Raw genomic sequence first — 18,763 nt, 5'->3', positions numbered from 1 at the left:
TGCAATCTTAGCTGTTGAATGATTTTAAACAATTAAACGGATCGCCCTCCGCCCTCCAGTTCTCTCAAAATGAGAAAATTCAGTGTTTTGCATCATTTTAAATGTCTTCCACTGTCTATCTGTTGAACTAACGGTAGGTCTAATAGACTCTCTTCTCTCTCCCCCTTCCCTTTCATTTTTATTTAACATACGTGTTTAATACCGTTGGCTGACACGTCACACTTACGCCTGATTTTTCAGTAGGGATTCCACGCCAGTTACATAAATACTTTGGTTCGGACGGGTGGGTAAGACAAAGCAGCTGGGGCGGCGACGGGTAGGAAATACTCGGTATTTAGCTGTCGGAATGTGCAGCCAATGGGAAAACTGGGGCAAAAGACAAAGAGATGAAGCGAATAAAGAGATAATGAAGTACTGGGACTCCATCTTTAGTCTCCGAATCATGGTAAACGTCGCAGGGGGCTACTGGACCGTAATTCGACGACAGTTGTTAACCCGGTTTATCGAGTTATGGGAGTATTCCACGTTGCTGCGGACTTTCGGAACTTTCATATCCTACAAAAGAGTCTCCGGTAAAATGCGCAGTCGGGACTTCTCTGTTTATTTATCGATATCTGGAAAAGGATGAAGCAATGGCCCCGAGGGAAATCGGCGTCCTGTTGGCCAGAGAGAGAGACACTGTAAGTGCCGTTTGGCGCCTGATTGCAGCAAATTGGACGAAAACTGCTTCAGCACTTTAAAACTCCCTACTAACGAAGCAATTTGTAGGACCGATTAAAGTAATGGCTCTAATTGGCTTAATTAAGAAACCGAGAAAGCGGAAAACACTAGAAGGGGCAAATCTCTCGACCGCTGCTCCGTTAATCCGCGAACGCAGTTTGGTCTCCGGCGGCGTCGATCGTTAAATCAGAGCGGCGCAGAGACGTAGTGTGCGGCCTGGGAGCGCCGGCAGACAATCGTCAGAGGGCGCCCGCTGGGACAACAATCACGCGGATTCTCCCCACTGCGCGGTTGTCCTTTAGGCGACGTCCCCAGTGCTACCACTGTGGTATTTCAACACTTCCAGTATCACTAGGCACGTCAAGTACGACGGTCATACCTACGTTACGCACGATTAATTTTAGAGAACTAAGCGCCTGTCACATATTTTCTAAATATACAGGGTGTATCAAAAAGAATCATCCAGTTTTGAGCGTCTATATTTCTCAAACTAATAAACATATACAATGAATTTTGCTTTTTTGATAAACGGAAAACTCAAAAAGTTTTTTTCACCGTGAGATACACGGCATATGTCAATGCGGTTTTCAAATTGTTCAGCCGGGCACTGTGGCCGAGCGGTTCTAGGCGCTTCAGTGCGGAACCGCACTGCTGCTACGGTCGCAGGTTCGTTCGAATCCTGCCTCGGGCATGGATGTGGGTGATGTCCTTAGGTTAGTTAGGTTTAAGTAGTTCTAAGTCTAGGGGACTGATGACCTCAGATGTTAAGTCCCATAGTGCTTAGAGCCATTTGAACCATTTTATAAATTGTTCCCACACTCCAGCAAGCATGTCTTAAAATACTGCTTTCACAGCTGCTGTTATGCGATGACAATTCATTCATTGTTGTTGGTGACGGAGGCACAGTCTTTTATAAACCTCCAGAAGAAATATTCTCAGTCAGGTCCAGTGAGACCGAGCCATCGTTCAGTAATCCTTTGATTTAAAAATTCCCTCACTTCCAGGTGCCAGTGTGGCTGCGCCTAACCCTGTTCGTAAATGAAGTCGTTCGAATCAGTCTCTAGCTGTGGGAAAAGAAAGTTCCCAAGCGTATCCAGATACATGCTTCCTGTAACGGAGTTCTCGGCAAATAAAAATTGATGATACACATTTTTGCCATGAAACTGCACAAAACACATTAAATTTTGGAGAGTCACTGGCATGTTTTACAACTTCATGTGGTTGTTCCATACCACATATTCTCACATTATGACAGTTCTCCTTCCCATTTAAATGGAATGTTGCCTCGTCACTAAACACTAAGCGTGCAATAAATCTGTTATCCTCCATCTTGCCAAGAAGGAAATTATAGAGATTCCCCCCTTGTTTTTTGTCACATTCACGAAGAGCTTGCAGTAGCTGAATTTTGTATTTTTTCATTTCTAAACGTCGACGCAACACACGCCAGACTGACATCGGGGGCATGTAGTGCTGTCGAGCTGCACGGCGAACGGATTTCTGCGGACGTTTTGAGAAACTATGGCGGATGCATTCGATGCCTGTGTCGGGGACGGCCGGGCGATTTGCCTCTACACAAACAACCTGTTTCTCGGAATTGCTCATTTCATCGTCTAACTCTCTGTGTAGAAGGAGACCACAGAAACTACCTACCACGAAAGTCACGCTGAACAGCTGTTAATGACCCACACTGCGCAAAACGTAGAACACAAAACGCTTTTTGTTGTCCTGACACCACTTTTACTAGAAGTGAGGTGGGGGCACACTGCTACTACCTAGCGGGAACCATGTAAAACTCGAGAGTTTGCTCTCTCCAAAAGTCCGTTGTTCACGCACATATCTTAAATAGCGTAATAGCTATGATTTTTTCCATACAGGATGATTCTTTTTGATACACCCTGTACAATATTACCATACAAAGTGGATATGATGAATAGTGAGAGTAGGTGATCTGCAAATGTGTCGTGCACATACATCGATCTCCCCATTCGCCGTCCAACACCGTTGCCACATAACCATAACGCCTTGGCTACTCAGCTGCACTCGATGCTGCCCATTTTGTGCTTCAACCGTTCACTATTTCTCTTTTACTTCTTTTTTCCCAGTTCAGTACACATTCTTCCTATTTTCTGCTTGATCTGTGTTCAGTTGTTGACGGGGTATATACTGGGCCATCTTACCTCAAAATATGAAGGGGTGTGGTGGGAAGTTCCCCTTCTTAGTTCACCCATATCTCCCCTTCCCCACAAACCTAAGTTTCCGTCAAGATCACGTTTTGCGTAGAACAGATGCCTATTATTTTAATTAATGACTTGTATACTCGTAAATAATGAAATCTTAATTTTTTTTTTCATTATGGTGAAATATCCAGCCAAATATCAGGCGAGATACGTGTCTGGCATCGTATGTTTTCTGAGTTTCACAAGGGCAGTAAAGCAACAGTTGCTACCAAAAATACCGGGTGATCAAAAAGTCAGTATAAATTTGAAAACTTAATAGACCACGGAATAATGTAAATAGAGAGGTACAAATTGACACACATGCTTGGAATGACATGAGGTTTTATTAGAACAAAAAAAAAGAAAGAAAACAAAGTATTATTAGAACCGTGTAAGATCTCCTGCGCGCGTCGTTTGGTAATGATCGTGTGCTCAGCCGCCACTTTCGTCATGCTTGGCCTCCCAGGTCCCCAGACCTCAGTCCGTGCGATTATTGGCTTTGGGGTTACCTGAAGTCGCAAGTGTATCGTGATCGACCGACATCTCCAGGGATGCTGAAAGACAACATCCGACGCCAATGCCTCACCACAATTCCGGACATGCTTTACAGTGCTGTTCACAACATTATTCCTCGACTATAGCTGTTTTTGAGGAATGAATGAGAACATATTGAGCATTTCCTGTAAAGAACATGATCTTTGCTTTGTCTTGCTTTGTTATGCTAATTAATGATATTCTGATCAGATGAAGCGCCATCTGTCAGACATTTTTTGAACGTTAGTATTTTTTCGATTCTAATAAAACCCCATGTCATTCCAAGCATGTGTGTCAATGTGTACCTCTCTATCTACATTACTTCGTGATTTGTTCAGTTTTCAAATTTATACAGACTTTTTGACCATGCGGTATCTGTGCGATGTTCATCCAAGTGCATTTGACATTGGTAAATTACAAAGGTGATTTTCTAAGTTCAAATCCGGTAATTTTGATCTTTCCGAATCTTCTCAAGCAGGGAAACCAAAAACTGCAGTAAGTGACATGTTAAGGGCGAAAGTGGAAGCAGACAGCGTAGGAACTGTCGAACACTCAACCAGACAATTAAATAACACAAAAAATGCAAAAAAATTTAATGCCTAGACCGCAATTTTTAGTACACAATTATAGCACGATGACTAGTGTCTGTTGTTTTCTACAGCCATCTTCTGACCGTTAACTCGTAAAAAAGAGGTGATCATGCACTGAAAAATATCATTATTTGCTCTAGTCATACAGTGACACATATACGTTTTTTGGGTATGGTGGGCCTACAAGACTATGATAGTACTTCCCTAAAACCTTCTTCATGGGCGAGCCGGGTTGTAAACCCTAATATCGCAAGACGAGTGACATAAAGAAAGAAAACAGCCAGTTCCATTAGTAAAACTTGCATCTCATGACAATGATTTGCTATTGGTTCAAAATGGTTCAAATGGCTCTGAGCACTATGGGACTCAACTGCTGTGGTCATCAGTCCCCTAGAACTTAGAACTACTTAAACCTAACTAACCTAAGGACATCACACACAGCCATGCCCGAGGCAGGATTCGAACCTGCGACCGTAGCAGTCGCACGGTTCCGGACTGCGCGCCTAGAACCGCGAGACCACCGCGGCCGGCTGATTTGCTATTGTAAAATTATACAATGTATAGCACTTCGTCTGATCACCACAAGGGAATATAGCTGTATTATGCACTAAGAACGTCTTAAACTCTTTCACATATGATGATTCCATCCGAAAACAAATAAAGAACTTCTTTCAACATTCTGTGACGTCTTGCAACCGTGGTCAGAGACTATCGACAGCTGGACTAGGAAATTACAGTTCCATACATAGGCTGCTGTTATCACCAGTTATCACCACAACGCAAAGAGCTGTGCTCGGAGTGGTGTGATCTGGATGCATGGATTGATAACGAATGGCATTACAGTTTCCAGTGACGAATCGCGATTCAGCAGGACCCCTGATAACCATCGTCATTAAATACGACGGGGCCGTAGTGAGACGTCCCATTCTTCCAATGTTTCAAGGACTCACTGAGATTGCTGTAGCGGCACCACCGATTAAGATAGGAAAGTTAGTTTCGGTGTAATATTTCTGAGCAGACAAGTTACAGCCCGGTGCCGGTTTGTTGACAGTAAGTTACACTGACCAGTGGTTGCGAAGTAGAATGGGGGCCACAGGGCAGTAAATCCGCTGAAAAGAGTAAATGCAGCAGTTTGTATGGCAGAAGGGCCCACTGGCACAATATAGGTGTTATGAGTACGTGACGTGGAGCAGTGTGTTAGCAAAACAGAGGCGCACAGCCATGTATAAATAGGTGCCGGTTTTCTAACGATGGGGACTGAAGTGTGACAGCTCTCCTGGACAGTGGGGCTTGTCACACCACCAGCTACACGCAGCAGCAGATGGGGCGTCAGCATGCCATTCCCTCTGAGGGACGCAGGTTCCGTAGCCAGCCAGCAGCCGGCCACTCGACAGCTCGATACCGTGGGCAGTTTTCTTGGCTCCCAACACACGCTGGAGGCATCCTGAGGTGGGGCCACAGATTTCGCTGTCGGATCTCAGGCGCTTGTTGTCGCCATGGTCTTAACCACGATGGTGAAGAAGCACACAGCGGGCTGCCCTGCAGCTCCCAGCGAGTGGTGCTGAGGCAATGGGGACGAAGGCAAGTGACTCAGCTGCTGGTGCATATTGACATCATCAAAACTCCGCGGCTGTCCACGGCCAGCACGCCGCAGTACGTTAAATGGGTCGCTGAGGTAGCCCTTCCACGACAAAGTGGTGTCCTCAGCATCACGGGACCCAGTGACATAGAGAGAGAGGAATGCAGCACTGTAGCTGGGAATAATAAAACACTTGAAGATCACCCGAATTTTAATACAGCGCATTCTGACAGTTTTCATCCACGTCCTACATTCCTCCACCGCACGCCAACATCTACATTTGGCTACACTGTATTCCACACATGTCAGTAGGAGAACACTGCAGGTGATGTTTATTAAACAGTTGCCCCTAAGTAGTTTTGGCGGACGTCTCAGACAGCAATATCAATTTTCGATACAAATCTGGCTATTTGGTTGTTGGAATTCCACATTTACGATGTTTTAATACGAAATCGTTGATTTCAGGAATTTGGTTCAGCCATTGTCAACACTAGGCCTTGTTATACATAGAACAGCCACTAGTTATGTAAGAAGCTGAGATAAAGAAAAACAATAAGAGAGAGGTGGAAAATGATTGTAAAAATAATGACTGTCAGCTAAAAATAAAACGGCATTTTATGATATATACCAGTAGATCATATCTAACCAAAAATGCTGAAACAATTCAACCAGTGTAGTCAGCAGAGATAATTATGGCTGGGGAGGAATCACATGTAGGTTTCTGAAGGCTCAGTGTTACATCCTGCATTGTTCCTTACATATGTGAACAATTTTCATTCTAATATGCAACGAGCACCACTTAGTTCCTTTTGTGGATGACGTTATTAATGTAATTAATTTAAGCATAAATAGAGCAATAGAAGAAACGATAACAATATTCTTAAAAGTGTCATTTGGTATGCCTCCTAGCGTCGGTGGAGAACAATATGTCTCCTAGTGGTAGATATGCTTGCAAAATAGCATTCGGTTCAGGAAGGTGCATAGGAACTGAAGCATAAATAAAACATGGAATGAATAAACAAACGTCACTCCAAAATACACTCCTGGAAATGGAAAAACGAACACATTGACACCGGTGTGTCAGACCCACCATACTTGCTCCGGACACTGCGAGAGGGCTGTACAAGCAATGATCACACGCACGGCACAGCGGACACACCAGGAACCGCGGTGTTGGCCGTCGAATGGCGCTAGCTGCGCAGCATTTGTGCACCGCCGCCGTCAGTGTCAGCCAGTTTACCGTGGCATACGGAGCTCCATCGCAGTCTTTAACACTGGTAGCATGCCGCGACAGCGTGGACGTGAACCGTATGTGCAGTTGACGGACTTTGAGCGAGGGCGTATACTGGGCATGCGGGAGGCCGGGTGGACGTACCGCCGAATTGCTCAACACGTGGGGCGTGAGGTCTCCACAGTACATCGATGTTGTCGCCAGTGATCGGCGGAAGGTGCACGTGCCCGTCGACCTGGGACCGGACCGCAGCGACGCACGGATGCACGCCAAGACCGTAGGATCCTACGCAGTGCCGTAGGGGACCGCACCGCCACTTCCCAGCAAATTAGGGACACTGTTGCTCCTGGGCTATCGGCGAGGACCATTCGCAACCGTCTCCATGAAGCTGGGCTACGGTCCCGCACACCGTTAGGCCGTCTTCCGCTCACGCCCCAACATCGTGCAGCCCGCCTCCAGTGGTGTCGCGACAGGCGTGAATGGAGGGACGAATGGAGACGTGTCGTTTTCAGCGATGAGAGTCGCTTCTGCCTTGGTGCCAATGATGGTCGTATGCGTGTTTGGCGCCGTGCAGGTTAGCGCCACAATCAGGACTGCATACGACCGAGGCACACAGGGCCAACACCCGGCATCATGGTGTGGGGAGCGATCTCCTACACTGGCCGTACACCACTGGTGATCGTCGAGGGGACACTGAATAGTGCACGGTACATCCAAACCGTCATCGAACCCTTCGTTCTACCATTCCTAGACCGGCAAGGGAACTTGCTGTTCCAACAGGACAATGCACGTCCGCATGTATCCCGTGCCACCCAACGTGCTCTAGAAGGTGTAAGTCAACTACCCTGGCCAGCAAGATCTCCGGATCTGTCCCCCATTGAGCATGTTTGGGACTGGATGAAGCGTCGTCTCACGCGGTCTGCACGTCCAGCACGAACGCTGGTCCAACTGAGGCGCCAGGTGGAAATGGCATGGCAAGCCGTTCCACAGGACTACATCCAGCATCTCTACGATCGTCTCCATGGGAGAATAGCAGCCTGCATTGCTGCGAAAGGTGGATATACACTGTACTAGTGCCGACATTGTGCATGCTCTGTTGCCTGTGTCTATGTGCCTGTGGTTCTGTCAGTGTGATCATGTGATGTATCTGACCCCAGGAATGTGTCAATAAAGTTTCTCCTTCCTGGGACAATGAATTCACGGTGTTCTTATTTCAATTTCCAGGAGTGTAGCTACTCAGAATACCCAGCTTATACATTGAAGACCTGCATCTGATGCAGTAGAAAGTCCTTTCCCTACTTTTGGCGTTGACAAGCACACTTGGAAGTCTCTGTACAGCTTACTGGATGATAACTGCCCTAGCTGTGAGTTGATGTCTCTGAGGCGCAGTAAACACTAAACAGTGATGTACGCCATGTACCGCCCAGTGGCTCCGCTGGCGTCGTCGTGGACTAGACTGGCTGGACCCTAAAGAGTAACTCGCGAGTAAGTGGCACTGACGCTGGAGCCGGTGCCTCTATATGCAGTCGAGACTCGTGTACTGGTGGCACTGCCACACAGGGGGCACAGGCATGGCGCCACTGGGGATTGGACGGCGCCCATTCCAGCAGAGACAGCTGGTGCGCAGCCACTGCACCTCTGCTGCCAACTTCGGAGTCTGCGACGTTGACGGCCCCCTGTATAGGATCGATTGTTAGATGACACCATATTTTTGACTGTTATTCTGCAAACTGTCTCACTGTGAATGTTAAAAAGACACAGCATATTCAGTTCTGCACATCTAGTTGTATTACACCAATGATAACGTTCCAAGAAAACAATAAATAAGTTAGAAACTTCAAGAGTCTTGCCTGTCTGTAGTGATGAGACTTTAAACTGGAAAAAAGCACATTTTTGAACTTCTAAAATAGCTTAGTATTACCACATTTGCACTTAGAATCATTGCATATCTTGGAGAGAGTTAAATCAGAAAGTCGACGTATTTTGCATTTTTTCATTCAGTGTTGTGCTACGGAATAATGTTCTGAGGTAACTGAGGTTCGAGGAAGAATGCCTTCATTGCTCAAAAACGTGGTTTGAAGGTAATATGTGGTGATCACCAGCGACCACCTTCTACACATCGGTTTAACGAGTTAGCTATTGCCGGCTGGGGTGGCAGTGCGGTTCTAGGCGCTACAGTCTGGAACCGCGTGACAGCTACGGTCGCAGGTTCGAATCCTGCCTCGGGCATGGATGTGTGTGATGTCCTTAGGTTAGTTAGGTTTAAGTAGTTCTAAGTTCAATGGGACTGATGACCTTAGAAGTTAAGTCCCATAGTGCTCAGAGCCATTTGAACCAAGTTAGCTATTGATTACTACTTTTCAGTGTATTTACACATCATGAAGTTTGTTGTAAATAGTCCACTGCAGTTCAAAAGGAACGATGATGTACTTATCTACTATATCACAATAAAAAACTTTATTTCATTATGTCCTTATTCTTCTCCTCCCTTCACCATCAGTTTCTCTCATAACCGCTGCTGCTAGCACTCCTACCTAAAACCTGTCTTTATCATAATCTCTAATTATTGAAGTACTTATCATCTATGTATATAAACTGTATGTGAGTGTGTTTTTGCAAGTGTACCTTTGTAATTGTTCATTTCATTATATTACTAGATGTATTTTAACATGCCTACTAAAAGACATGAAAGCAAAATACGTAGAATGTCTGGTTAGATGTAAGAGAAGGCCTGATGGCCTTTATCTTGCCAGGTTAAATAAATATATATTTAATAAATGAAACTGATTAATTTCACCGTATTAAGACAGCCTTTAGTACAAGAAAGGGGTACACAACGATGCATCCAAGTCTGTGATACCCTTTCCCAATCATATACAATGCTTGACAGACGAAAAGTAAAATTTGAAAACAAATTGAGAAAGTTTCTCGTTGACATCTCCAGCCGTAGAAGAATTTCTATTATTATTATGTATGAAAGGTGATGGGTAGGAATGACTAGCTGACCTGTATGTTTAAAAAGAAAAGCTTTTAAGGATGTAGCCATATTTACAAAATCATTTGTTTGGTTTTTCCACTTAATTACGACTTATCGTGAAAATAAACTATTTGAAACTTACTCTGGAAAGCACTGAGATGTTACTCCTGATGTCATGGGTTGGGGAAGCCATTTGGTATGGCTTCGAGTCGCGAGTGTTTGTGTTTGAGGGAATTCTGACGGGACAGCAGTACGTCGCCGACATCTGGCGTCCTCATGTGTCTCCTCTCGTGCGACAGTACTGTGGAGCCATTTTCAAACTGAACACGTCTCTGTACGAACGTTTTGCGTGACAATGAAGTATTCCCGTGAACAACTAGACTCCCCTACCTGTCCCCAGTAGAATATAGGCTATATGAGACCAACTTGAATGTCAATTCCGTTCCAGCACCTGTATCCAGGACATCAAGGACCCGCTACAAAGCTGTAGGCTAGCGTCCTCATGAAAGGATACAATGGCTTTATGACTTCCCAGCTACATCATTCAGGCCAGAAGGAGTGCAACGTCATACTGCTAAGTGGGTTCATGCTACTGATTACATGCAAAATTCGCGCGATAACGTAAATGTGAATGAACATAAACCAGCAAGTCATATTTCTTTTCCTCCTCCGCTTCAGGGTGCATCCCTCGTTATGTCGGGTTGTCCACATTCACTGAACAGAACTGAAAGGGAGATTATTGGGCTGAAACTACACAAAATCAAAAAAAAGTGGTTCAAATTGCTCTAGGCACTATGGCACTTAACATCTGAGGTTATCAGTCCCCTAAACTTAGAACTGAAACCTAACTAACCTAAAGACATGACACACATCCAAGCCCGAGGCAGGATTCGAACCTGCGACCGTAGCAGCCGATTAGTTCCGGACTGAAGTACCTAGAAACGCTCGGTCACCGTGGCGGCATAAAAACAAAAATCACTAGGAAAATCCTAGTAAGGGTTCAAAAGGATAGTACCTTGACTTTATTTCAAATGATTTTGTTGAATCAGAGGATTATGAAACTAAAATAGAACATTTTCAAAGAAAGTATTACAAGAGTTATAGATATATGTTTATCAGTGTTGTAATTAGCTATCAGTACCTAACGTATCTTCTTTTAAGAAGAAACTAGTTGTCATCGCGAGCGTCGCAAATGTTACGTTACTGAATAGTTAAAAATTTAATGTTCAACTAGTACACTATTCGTCACGAGGTATGTAACCTCCCTCTCACTTATCGACCTTAATGACAGTGAAAATTTAAACCGCGTGTACCTAATGGAAATTTGGGAAAAGCAATCGTCACCGAAGTTAATTTGTCGGTAAAGAGGGAGGAAAGGGTTACATCTAAATGAAAGGAAAAATGCAAATGAAACTGGTGGAAATTAATTTTGAAAAGGGGTAAAGTTAATAAAGAAAGTAAATGTGCGGCCGTTACGTCAACAATTAACCAGCGGTAATTAGATATTTGAGATTTGGGGGAAATTACGGTCGCCAGTCCTAAGGACAATCACTATAGTAACTGAAAAAGAAAGGTTATTACACATATAATTAGCACTAGAAGCGTGGCAACTGAAAGTTGACACGTGTAGTGTGAAAACTGAAAGTTTGTCAGAAGTAATAAATTTCGCTACACTCTGACTTAATTTAGCAAAAGAATTAATAAAACCAGAAAATTGAAAGTTAATTTAGTGACTGAAATTAATAGTGAACTTTGTTTCTGAAGCATATTGAAATTCGGTAAAATACAGTTAGTCTTGGGCTACCTCAACAATCATTTCAAAAGCTACTTGAATCTACGCAATTTAGAAATAAGAGATTTAACTTCGAACTTGAATTAAATGATTCTGAACAATTAACAATAGTAAAATTTAGTACGTACCAAGCTGAGCTGCAGTCACAGGTAAGCTAAAATATGCTAACAAAACTCGCACTCTTAATTTGTGCTCGTGTAATCTGAATATTGTAGCCAGCTATGAATAATTTAACTGAACTTTGAAATTAAGGCAGTGAAATTGAATTATATTATTTTAACGCTGGCGTTTGAATTTCAACGACACTCGGGTTCATTTCGGAAAAGGAAGGGACCCTGCTTGGCAATGCAATTGGGACAATGAGCAACAAAGGTTCATGCTAAGTTGCTGTAATTTTGTGATGCAACAATTTTAAAAGCTGAGGTCTGCAATACAGTTCTGAAACTTTACTTGCTTCCAGTCTTCCTTGTTGGTTGATTGAAGGTTTGAAGCCGTCGATCGAGGAGGTGGCGACAGTCACTTGTTGTCGGCCGTCGCTGTTGCAGAAGCTGGATGCTGGCGCGCCTTCTTCTCGACACCGTCACCAGGCGAAACGGGCTCTTGATGTGTGCCAGCTAATGCTTCCCGTCCTCGACACCGTGCTAGAAGCTACCATAGCCAGTCGATCGCAATTACATGCTGCCAAACACCGAAAACCCGGCAACTTGCGGGAGCGTGACACAACACACCTGCTCAATCGCACTACTCCAACCAGACTCTCCTCGCTGCCCGTGCTCCACGCGGCAGAGTTCACACTACCAAAGATCCCACACACTTTCGTTCTTCACACGACCTATCGATGTATTCGTTCGATAGCATAGTTTTCCCTAGGCAAGACCCAGCGTAAAATACAAATAATATTTACAAAACAAACCAATTATACATCGACATAAATGCATATATATATATATATATATATATATATATATATATATATATATATATATATATATATATATATATATATATATTAAAACAATTACTATATATAAAGACACAGAAATGTTATATCTTCAGGTAACAAAATAAGGAAAAAATTATGGTACAATAGATGGAAATAGGAGGATATGCATTTCCGGCGTTACAGGTACCAGTAAATGTTTTTCACGCTAAAATTCTAGGTTTTGTGCATGTTTCCGAAACGGAGATGCGACTTCATTTTGCAATTCGGCAGCTAATCTCTCGTGGTCATTTTACTTGTTCAAATATGAATCGCATTATCAGCTAGCACAACTGTTTCCGATGGTCACCCAACTACACGGCTTACAGCGAAACACAACGGACGCGAACATCTCCAACACAACTTTTGTAACAGCTGGGGGCAGCGATATGGTTGTCTTATTGTTTCAACAGCACAATGTTATTTGACGTGTTATCGCATATCACGCCAAAACCGTGAAATAATAAATATTAAAAGCAAATGTTTAGCGTTGCAACCAGGCCTGATAGCGTATATGAGGGGCGTGAAAGCGTAAAATGTTTGGTGACCACTGTGAAGGACGCAAGAGATGCCACATAGTCATTTGCGACTTTATCATCAGCACCTGGCAATTCGAAAGGGTCCTCATCGTGGGTATCTCCGGCCGGAGTGGCCGAGCGGTTCTGGGAGCTACAGTCTGGGATCGCGCGACCGCTACGGTCGCAGGTTCGAATCCTGTCTCGGGCATGGGCTTTTTTTTGTTTTGGTTTTAGGGCGCAAAACTGCTACGTTAATTAGCGCCCGGTCTGTGACTTAGGAAACCAGCAGCAATGGGAGCGAAACCAAAAACAGAAGGGAAGCTTAAAAAACCACTATTGAAGGGTGGTTGTTTGTCCCCATAAAGAGCTTCAAATTATTGACGTCATCTCACTGGCACTAATGAACTCGAGAACGCGATCGGCTGAGTGCGTGTCATCTGCGAAAATGGAAGATATATCAGGCGACGGCTGTAGACTGGCGCGTAACGGAATAAAATAGGGGCACTCAAGTAAATGGTGTCTCACCGTCCACAGTTGAGAACAGTGTGGACAGAGTGGGGGAGGATCGCCGCTTAAAAGATATCGATGGCTAAAAAGACAGTGCCCTATCCGGAGTCTAGTTAAAACAACCTCCTCCGGACGACGAGTTCGGGAGGAAGAGGTCCAAGCACAGGGAAGAGCTTTCACGTCCCGCAATTTATTATTGGGAATTGTCGACCAATGTGCGTGCCTTAAAAGAGCAACACGACGGCATAAAACACTCCGTAGATCGGCGAAGGGAATCATGCGTGTAGCTGGCTGAAGAAGAGAGACTGCAGCCTTGGCCGCTATATCGGCCGCCACATTTCCACAGATACCAACAAGTCCTGGGATACAGAAGAACGCCACAGAGACGCCCCCCCCCCCAAGTGGAGCAAGTTGGGGCAGTCCTGAATCCGGTGGACCAGAGGGTGGACAGGGTAGAGAGCTTGGAGACTGAGGAGAGAGCTGAGAGAATCTGAGCAGATAACATACTGTATCCGCTGATGGCGACGGATGTATTGGACAGCCTGGAGAACAGCGTAAAGCTCCGCAGTATAAACCGAACACTGGTCGGGAAGCCTAAATCGATTTGGGGTGTCGCCCACAATATAGGCACTCCCAACACCAAACAATGTTTTTGAGCCATCAGTGTAAATAAATGTGGCATCCTTCATTTGTGCGCATAGAGCAGCAATTGCACGACGATAAGCAAGAGAAGGGGTACCATCCTTGGGAAACTGACAAAGGTCACGGAGCAGGCAGGTCCGGGGCCGGAGCCAAGGCGGTCCTGTACCCCAAGTTGTCAAGAAAGTTTTAGGAAAGTGGAAGGAAAGAGAATGGAGCAGTTAACGGAAGCGGACTCCCGGTGGTAGTAAGGAGGAAGGGCGGCCTGCATACCCTAAATCCAAGGAGGCGTCGAAAAAAGTGTCATGGGCCGGATTAGCAGGCATGGAAGACAGACGGCTAGCATAACGACCCAGAAGGGCATGGATGTGTGTGATGTCCTTAGGTTGGTTAGGTTTGAGTAGTTCTAAGTTCTAGGGGACTGATGACCTCAGAAGTTAAGTCCCATAGTGCTCAGAGCCATTTTTTGAACCATCGTGGGTATCTATGCAGCCATCTGGGCGAATCGTGCAATATCCAGATTTGATATCCATTCAGATGTTACAGTGGTCCGACGTTTCACTTCAAGGGAACTTGAGGACACGCATACTTGTCGTCAAAGCTCTGGTCGACCACGTACGAGCACCACATCAGAAGATCGCCGTACGGTGCACAAAGCACTTCGCAAGACCCTCATCTCAGTGACAGCCATACGGGAACAAGTAATTGATTCCCTGCATTATTCTGTGTCATACAGTACCACTGGTTGGAGACTAGCAGTAGACGGACAAGCGAATACCTTCAAACGCTTAAACACACCTATTTTTAGTCCTGCTTTTTTTTTTGAGCCGCTTACATCTTTACACCTTTAATAACACATAACAAAAGTAATTATTTGTGAAAAATATCTTCGTTTTGCTACGGGCTGTCTGATTTTTTCAACCACTTCAGATTTACACAGTTATGGTTAGGCAGCCGTGTTTAAGATCATGATGAATTTCATTAGCGATTATATGTATGCCATGGTGCAGTCATGTTGTCCAACTCCTTGAAGAGGTACCGACATGACTAGTGCGAATGAACACCATATATTATTTTTACTGCTTGATTCTATTTCTAAGTAATGAGTTACCCCAAAAAATTATTCCACAAAACTGTGCTGACTCGAAATATCCAAAATATCTCAAGGAGTTGTGTCGTTTGCTGCCAAGACTGGCAATTATGCGAAGAGTAAAAGAGGCATAACTAAGTTCATTGAGAATTTCAGTGGGATGTTTCTTCCACTTCAGTTTTCATCAGTTTTTTTTTTATTTTGAGTCACCAATCTTCTGACTGGTTTAATGCTGCCCGCCACAAATTCCTCTCGTGTGCCCATCTCTTCATCTCAGAGTAACACTTGCAACCAACGTCCAAAATTATTTTCCGGATATGTTCCAATCTCTATCTTCCTCTGCATTTATTACCCTCTACAGCATCCTCTAGTACCTCTTAAGTAATTCCATCCTGTCCCTCCTTCTTGTCAGAGTTCTCCGTATAGTACTTTCCCCGCCGCTTTTGCGGAGGACCTCCTCATTCCTTACCGTAATACTCCATCTAATTTTCAACATTCTTCTGCATCACCATATATCAGACGCTTCGAATCTCTTCCGTTCCGTTTTTCCCACAGTCCATGTCTCACTATCATACAATGCTGTGCTCCACACGTACATTCTCAGAAATTCCTTCCTCACATTAAGACCTGTGATTGATATTCGTGCCGGCCGGTTCTGGGCGCTACAGTCTGGAGCCGAGCGACCGCTACGGTCGCAGGCTCGAATCCTGCCTCGGGCATGGATGTGTGTGATGTCTTTAGGTTAGTTAGGTTTAATTAGTCCTAAGTTCTAGGCGACTGATGATCTCAGAAGTTGAGTCGCATAGTGCTCAGAGCCATTTGAACCCTTTGATTGATATTCGTAGATTTCACATGGTCGGGAATGCCTTTTCTGGGAATGCTAGTCAGATTTTTAAGTCCTCCTTGCTCTGTCCGTCATGGGTTAGTTTGCTGCCTAAATTGCAAATTCCTTAACTTCATCTACTTCGTGATCACCGATCCTGAACTTCTCACTGTTCTAATTTCTGCCACTTATTACTTCCGTCTTTCTTCGATCTACTCTCAGTCCATGTTCTGTGCTCATTAGGTTATTCATGTCGTTCAATAGATCATCTTCAGTTTCGCTGAAGATAGCAGTGTCATAATCGAATCTTATCATTGGTACCCTTTCATCTTGAATTTTAATTCCACTCTTAAAGCTTTCTTTAACTTCCGGCATTGCTTCTTCGATGAAGAGATTGAACAACAGAGGCGACAGAAAGACTGCATCCCTGTCTTGCGCCGGCCGGAGTGGCCGAGCGGTTCTAGGCGCTACAGTCTGGAACCGCGTGACCGCTGCAGTCGCAGGTTCGAATCCTGCCTCGGGCATGGATGTGTGTGATGTCCTTAGGTTAGGTAGGTTTAAATAGTTGTCGGGGACTGATGACCTAAGAAGCTAAGTCCCATAGTGCTCAGAGCCATTTGAACCATTTGAACCCTGTCTTGCACTCGTTTTTATCCGTATACTTCGTCGTCGGTCTTCCACCCTTATTGTTCCCTCTTGGCTCTTGTACATATTGCAGATTAACGATATTTCAATGGAACCTACAGTTTTGCAGAGATTCGAACATCTTGCATTGTCGAATACTTTTTCCAGGTCGACAAATACAATAAACGTGTTTTGATTTTTCTTCGGTTTTTCTTCCATTATCATCTTCAAAGTCATAGTTGCTTTTCCAGTGCCTTTGCCTTCCCTAAAGCCAAATTCATCGTCGTCTAACAGACTCAATTTTCTTTCCGATTCTTCTCTATGTTATTCTTGTCACCGACTAGGATATGTGAGCGGGTAAGCTGATTGGGCGAAAACTCCCGCACTTGTCGGCTCTTGCAATCTTCGTAGTTGTGTTGGTGATGTTGTTCCGAATGTCTAATAGTATGCCACCAGTCTCGTATGTTCTACACACCAGAGTGAATAATCGTTTTGTCGTCACTTTCCCTGCTGATAAAATGTTATCTATCCCTTCCAATGTGTTTGATATTAAATCTTACAAAGCTCTTTTAAATTATGATTCTAATACTGGATTCCCTATCAGTTCTATACGGACTCCTGTTTCTTCTTCTACCAGGTCATAAGAGAAGTCTTCCCCTGATGGAGGCCTTCAGTGTCCTCTTTCCATCCATCAGGTCTCTCGACTTCATTTAACTGCGGAATTCACATTGCACTCTTAATGTTACCATCTCTGCTTCTCAGTATACGAAAGTTGTATTAATTTTCTATATCTTTGTTAATTCTTCCGACAGTCGTTTCTTCTGCGATTTCTTTACATTTTTCTAGGAGCCATTTCGCCTTAGCTTTCCTCCACTTCCGTTTTATTTCATTCCTACGTGACTTATGTTTCTGTACTCCTGAATTTCCCTTTACATTTATGTACTTCCTTCACAGATCAACTGAAGTATCTCTTCTGCTTTTCTTTCCAAGTTCTGTGAGTGCCCTTTATAAATATGACCATTCCTCTTCAAATGAACTACCTACTAAGCAGTACCTACAGTCTTTGAGAACTTCCAACGTATCTCCTCATTTTTTAGTAGTTCCGCCGGCCTCGGTGGCCGTGCGGTTCTGGCGCTGCAGTCCGGAACCGTGGGACTGCTACGGTCGCAGGTTCGAATCCTGCCTCGGGCATGGCTGTGTGTGATGTCCTTAGGTTGGTCAGGTTTAAGTAGTTCTAAGTTCTAGGGGACTTATGACCTAAGATGTTGAGTCCCATAGTGCTCAGAGCCATTTGAACCATTTGAACCTTTAGTACTTCCGCATCTCACACTGATTATTAACATCACGTAATCTAACTTAAATCTTCCCGTATATCACAGCGTTTTCCAAGTTGATCTCCTCCTTTTGCTATTCTTCAATTGAGAATTGCTGTTACTAGCTGGAATTTATTGCAAAATTCGGTCTCCTTTCTGATTCTAGTACCGAGTCTGTATTCTCCTGTAGCCTGTTCATTAATATGTACACCCAAGATTTTGAGAATTATGTCTTATATACTGATTCCTGTTCATGTGCTACATCAACTGTTGATTTGACTGTGTTTGTTATACAGAACGGAATATGGTTTTTTTCTCAAAATTCAAGGAGAGATAATTTTTGAGGACCACTTAATAATACTTTAAAGAATATCATTAGCAGTCTCTCTTTTTACTTTTTCTGTAATGTGATTAGTTAGAATAACCGTCAGAAAAAGTCGTACACATGTGTAAGGGATACCCGTTTGTGTTAATGGGCCACTTCTGGGACGGGTAGCGAATCAACAGGCGGATTATCGACGAAAGTCGATATGTCGAACATCCTGGATGTGGTTTTCAGGCAGTTTTCCACATCCCACTAGGTGAATACGAAGCTGTTACATAATTCCCCCCTCAGTTACACGACTCGCAA

This window comes from Schistocerca nitens, chromosome 8 (genome assembly GCF_023898315.1).
Source record: "Schistocerca nitens isolate TAMUIC-IGC-003100 chromosome 8, iqSchNite1.1, whole genome shotgun sequence".
Lineage (NCBI taxonomy): Eukaryota > Metazoa > Arthropoda > Insecta > Orthoptera > Acrididae > Schistocerca > Schistocerca nitens.
Note: the sequence above shows the minus strand (reverse complement) of the source record.